The sequence below is a fragment of the Marmota monax genome, unplaced genomic scaffold, assembly GCF_021218885.2.
Source record: "Marmota monax isolate L192 unplaced genomic scaffold, Marmota_monax_Labrador192_F-V1.1 WCK01_AAM20220418_F8-fsc00003, whole genome shotgun sequence".
Lineage (NCBI taxonomy): Eukaryota > Metazoa > Chordata > Mammalia > Rodentia > Sciuridae > Marmota > Marmota monax.
The window spans coordinates 30,287,263-30,293,523 of record NW_026694084.1 but is presented as its reverse complement, the minus strand read 5'-3'; the positions used below and the strand labels follow the sequence as shown (position 1 = coordinate 30,293,523).

At 44.9% G+C, this 6,261-nt stretch overlaps 1 long non-coding RNA gene across 1 annotated transcript; it reads right to left on the bottom strand.

Annotated features, from left to right (window-relative positions):
• Positions 1-3,256: 3,256 nt before the first annotated feature.
• LOC124106791 (uncharacterized) lies at positions 3,257-4,479 on the bottom strand. Its single transcript, XR_006856161.2, has 2 exons — positions 4,297-4,479; positions 3,257-3,631 (listed from the first exon to the last, which is right to left on the bottom strand). It is a non-coding gene; the product is annotated as an uncharacterized LOC124106791 (long non-coding RNA).
• Positions 4,480-6,261: the final 1,782 nt, after the last annotated feature.

Below are 6,261 nucleotides of genomic sequence, written 5' to 3'. Positions count from 1 at the left end.
AATCTGAAGACGCTGAGCATGCAAGACGGTGTTCCATTAGCATTACCTGCTCAGATGGCTGCAAAGCTGTGGCCTGAACTCTAAATTCTCAGGCATGCCACGCTGATGATAATTGGCTGCTAATCCTAGGAGAGGATGGTGACATGATAGAAATTGTCATGTTTGTATTAATATTTTCCTGCATAGCCAAAGGCTTTTGAAAACCTCATTTGAACTTAATGCTTTAAAATCTCCCACAAAGCTCCTCACTTTCGTAGTCAAGGTCCTCTGTTATGGAAATCTGCCAGTCACGAGACTCGGGCATCTGAGTCCCCAAACACAACTAATGAGGATCCACCATCGCGATGCTCAAAGGCTGATTACAGAACGACATTTCACAGATGACAGAACTGACCTTTGCGAAGGCTCTCTCTGCACCTGGGGTTTCCCAAGTCGCCCTAAGGGAACGGCCTTAGCAGGTATCTCACAGTGCAGATTTGTGCAAGGGTTGTTTGTTTACACAAGGGCAACCTGCCTCTGAGTGGGCCCTGGCGTGACTGGCCTGTTTACAGGCCCTGGAGTTGAGGGGAACCTGGGTAACACCAGGCTGTGTTTCCAGAGGGAGCCACCTCCTCAACCGTGACACCTGCCTGCCTCCTCCTCTGCCCGGGACTCTTCCTCCACGTCCCCTCCAACCAGGCTGGGTTCCTGGCCGTTTCTAAAGACATCTGTGGCCTCTGTCGCCATCGCTCTTTCTGGTTCTACTGCCCACGGCCCTCCTCCCACCACTCCGTGCTCAGACAGGGGACTGCCGCTCACCCTTCAAGCCTCCCATGGTCTTGGTTCCTCAGGAGTTCTTCCTGCCCACTGTCCCCCCAGCTGGATTGGGGACCCCTTTTTGTGCTCTTTAGCATTCCCCAGTCCTGCCATGTTAGAGAAATGATCTGGTTGTGTGAGTGAGGGGCTGTGTGCCCCCTGATGGGCAGCTTGGGCTCTAGAGCCAATCTAGGTTTAAATATTGACTCTGCTTTCCCCATGCTCTGTGACCTTGAGCAAGTTGCTTAATCTCTCTGTGCTCCTGTCTCTCCCTCTGCAAAATAAGAGTAACAGTGTAGGCAACCTTCATCGCAGTGGTGAAGGGCACTCAGAACAATGCCAAGTGCACATGAGGTATTGATTTTTATGCTCACAGGAATTGACTGTTCTCTGACTTTCTGGTCCAACCTGCACTCGACCATTTGTGACTTAACTATCTGTGGTCACAGCCTGTGACACATAGTAAATAGTAAATATCTGAGAAACAAATGAGTGAGCAAAAGAGGACACTGCCTCTGTTGAGCTCCCTGCCATAAGTTGGCCACCTGTAGCGGTCACTCAGGTTACATAAACCTGAATCCCTGTGGCTGAGTTGATTTGCTCAGGAAAGATAAACACAAGGCAGAGGAGACGTTCCTATGCTGACGTTCCTATGCCTGTGCTGAGCTGGCCCCCCACTAGCTGCCGCTCAACCCTCTGGGGATGGGCAAGTCAAGATGGCGCAGCCTTGCAGGGACTACTCCTTGGGGGTTGACTGGTTCTCATGGTACGGAGCCCACTGGAAAGGCTCAGGGGCTCATTCTGAGCCAACAGCCTCACCAGCTGCTCAACGTCCCCTCACCATCAACCGGCCGTGTCCCATGGACCAGCTTGGCTGAACCTGCTGTTCACCTGCCATCGCCTCCATACTCAAAGGCCACCTCCTCCAAAGAATGTCCAGGCTCTGGACTCCAGGATGGAAATCATTGCTGTCCACCCTGAACTTCCACAGCCCCTGATCCGCCCTTGTTCCTTCACCTCTTGGAGACTAGTTTCATTATCTGTAAAGTAGATAACAAAGCTCACTTCAAAGGGAGGCTCAGAAGAAAAAGTGACTCAAGCCCTCGCTTCATATCACAGGCATTTGCTAATTTACTCCCTTGAAGTAATTTACCCTTCTGATAATTGACCCTTCTGCTCCTTGCCCATGCTCTGAGTCATGGAGTGCAAACCCAGATTCTCTACCAGCTGGTGCTGGCCAGAAATTGCCCCATCTTCCTGCAGGAAGCCCGGAGGTTCCTGCAGCAGGAACCCTCTGTCCCCTTGCTACATGCCCCTCATTCCTAGCATAGCTCTAGATGCAGCATTCAACCCATGTTTGCACAATGCATCAATAAATCAAAACCAATTAAAAAATATATAAATGATGGCAATGAGATAAGACAGAAAGGAATTGCCTTTGAGGATTTTCTTTCATTATTTTATTTCTTTCTCATATATACATATATATATATATATATATATATATATATATTTTTTTTCAAACTAAAAATGGCCAGAGCAAATCAACTATCTTTGTTCTGAGGAGTGAATTCACAGCATGTGATGCATTCAACTTTTCATTTCTTAGCCAGAGAACTTGGACTTGGGTATACACACCTTGGGAGGAGTTTCCAGAAAGGAGTGGGTGTTCCTAAGTGTCCCCACATGAAGTGTGAACATTGGCTACCGTCAGCCACCTCCTTCCTCTTCTTACCCCATTCTGCGCCCTTCCCTCCCTGACATCCACATGTCGCCACCTGTACCCAAGGTCACCACACTAACTGAACATCACCTGCTGTTCAGAGAATCTTATGTTAGGAAGTGGGGGACAGGTGCCACTGCTGATTTCTTACAAACCCTGGGCCCAAGGAAACAGGTAAGCACGTCTAGTTTTGAGACTCAGTGATAATCATGGTCACCTATCACTTTCACTGAGTAAAAGTCCCCACCCTTCTGCTCCCTGCCCATGCTCTGAGCCATGGAGTGCAAACCCAGATTCTCTACCAGGTGGTGCTGGCCAGAAATTGCCCCATCCTCCTTATCACCAGACCTACTTGCCTGCCTGATCCAGGCCTGTCCTTGTAAGTCAAGGGCGAGGCTCGTCCCAGACAGTTGCAACTTGCTCAGGTGAAGCAATCTGAAGGCAAGCCAGGGAAGCCCAAAGCAGGTCACTTCGGTACCAGGATAATGAGGTGAGAACCCGGGAGGCCTGACCATCCCAGGCCAGGGCCCTTCTGCAGGAAGACTGTGACAGTTCCAGGCTGGAATCTCCATCTTATAGACACCAGCTCAGACACCAGCTGATCGGTGGATATACACTTAGACACCAGTAGACAGATGGATACATACAAGTCCACAACCAACCATCTAAGATGCCAGCAATTGTAAAATGCACCATTATTTTCTGTGACCTACTAAATTATGACACAATAGATCTTGATTACTTTAGAATGCATGTTTTCTATTTACTGAAGGCTTTTCAGATTGGTTGAGAGGGGCTTTTACAAATATCAGTCTCATGCGTGCATAAAAAGGAAGATGTAAGTGAGGCATTGCTTAAGGATTTCTTGAAACTTGGATATATTCAGAATCCAACTCCTCTGAATCACTTTTTCACTCAGAACTGCCTACATGCACAGTGTCCCCACCCAGTGCCCCACTCTTAGCCATCTGGACTCCAGAGATGACCATTAGAAGGATGTCGCTCTTCTTCAGAGATACCCCCAGGGTCTTGGGGTCTTCTTCCAAGGTGCTAGCATCATTCTGCAAGACTGGTGTGCAGAATGATGCATATCATGAGTCCTTCGAGTGACTGCTAGATGCAGTCACATTTTCAGACATGACAAAAGAAAAAGAATCTGTATTAAACTCAATAAATTATGGGATAATTATGATAACCAGCAAGTATTGAGTATCCCAGGAACTGTGCTAAAACATACCTTACTGTGCTGCCTTATCCCATCTCCCCTTGAGGTAAGTAATAATATCAGCCAAACTTAAATCATGCTTACTGTGCACCAGACACTGTTTAAATGCCCTAACTCATTTAATTCTCCCAACAGACCCTAAGATAAATTACATTGTTATTCCTGCTTAGTAGATCAGAATGATGATAATAAGTTACCAGCACAAGATTACCACTGCGAATTGCAAAATTGATACATGGATTCAGAAATCCAAGCCAGGCATGCTGGTGCATGCCTATAATCCTAGCACCTCTGGAGGCTGAGACAGGAGGATTCCAAGTTCAATTGCAAGTTCAAGGTCAGCCTCAGCAACTTAGTGAGATTCTATCTCAAATAAAAAAATAAAAACAGATGGGGGATGAGGCTCAGTGGTAAAATATCCCTGGATTAAATCTCCAGTACCCCCCCCCAAAAAAAATGAATTCAGAAGTCTAGTTCTAGAACCCACACTTACCCACTGGACTGTAAGTGCTAGTAATGAGCCCATTATACAGAAAAGGGAATTAAAACTTACAAGAGATAGATGCCTTGCCCAAAGATCCAATGCAAGGGCCAAGGTTGAAAGCTGTGCATCTGCGTCTAAAGCCCATGTTGGTCACAGTCTTGCCAAACTGTGCAGGAAAAACAAATGGGCAAATGTCAATCCAGATATTTAGATATCTTTTTTTATTTTTTTATTTGTTTTAATTAGCTATACATGACAGTAGAATGCATTTATGCACTTGGATATATCATACATAGATGGGATATAATTTCATTTTTCTGAGTGTACATGCTGCAGAATCATATTGGTCATGCAGTCACATATATACATACAGTAATAGTGTCTGTTGCATTCTACCATCTTTTCTACCCCCACATCCCCTTCCCTCCCCTCCCATCACTTCCTTCTTCCTAATCTAAGGTAACACTATTCTTCCCTAGTGTCCCCCACCTTATTGTGAATTAGCATCCACATGTTAGAGAAAACATTTGGCCTTTGGTTTTGTGGGATTGGCTTATTTTGTTTGGCATGATATTCTCCAACTGCAACCACTTACTGGCAAATGCCATAATTTCACTCTTCTTTAAAGCTGAGTAATATTCCATTGAGTATATATACCACATACCACATTTTCTTTATCCATTCGTCTATTGAGGGACACCTAGGTTGGTTCCATAGTCTAGCTATTGTGAATTGAGCTGCTATAAACATTGATGTGGCTGCGTCACTTTGTATGTTAATTTTAATTTCTTTGGGTATAAACGAAGGAGTGGGATAACTGGGTCAAATGGTAGTTCCATTCCCAGTTTTCTGAGGAATCTCCATACTGCTTTCCATACTGGTTGCACCAATTTGCAGTCCCACCAGCAATGTAGGAGTGTGCCTTTTTCACCACATCCTCACAAACATTTATTGTTGCCTGTATTCTTGATGATTGCCATTCTGACAGGAGTGAGATGAAATCTTAGTGTAGTTTTGATTTGCATTTCTCTAATTGCTAGAGATGTTGAGCACTTTTTCATATATTTGTTGATCAATTGTACTTCTTCTTTTGTGAAGTGTCTGTTCAGTTCCATAGCCCATTTATTGATTGGGGTATTTTTTTGTATTAAGTTTTTTTAGTTCTTTATATATTTTAGAGATCAATGCTTTATCAGAGGTGCATGTGGTTAAAAAAAATGAACTTAACTTGTGCGACCCCTCTCTCAAAGATGCAGGTAATGTGATTTCTTTGCCATGGTAGTGACTCAAAGGTCTCATTCATCTGTTTGCCTGTTTTCTGAATAACTATTTTCAAAATGTTCATTATGGGTGAGGCTCTGAGCTTGGTGCTTCAAAGAGCTTTCTATATAGCTGAGATAATGACTATACTGGTGATTTTAATCATAACCAGGAAGGCAAGGGCTTTTTACAAAACTGCCTGGAACTTCTTCTCTGCTGAGGAAGGGGATTCAGGAAGCCAGAGAAGCCTGAAGAATGATTAGGACTAGTTAATTCAAAATCAATGTATTTACATTCTATTACTTCCTCCATCTCCCTAAACCTCAGGAGAGTTTGCTCCATGAGGTCCGTGTGGGGTGACTTTCAGTGGAATTTGGGAAGTTGAGCTCCCCAGTCACATAAGTCTGGAGACAGGGAAGAGCATATGAGAGAACAAACAGAACGGGGGCTCAGGGGAGACTGTCATGCAAGCACCAACATGCATCTTTGCTGGTCTACTCACCCCAACGTGTCCACCATCTGAGCCCCAAGAAGGACGATAACTCACCTGTCTTGGTCCTTGTTGGAAACTCAGAACTTTGAAGGATGCCAGATACATAATGTGTGCTCAATAAATGTTTTTTGATTGAATGATTGGATGGATGACCTCAGTAGCCCTTCAAAATCTCTCCTCTAATGTTCCCCGATGTACCCTCAAGTCCTAGCACATGGGAAAGGCGCAGTAAAGAATTCCTCACTGACCACTTTTCCATAGCTTAGACAATTTCCTTGAAC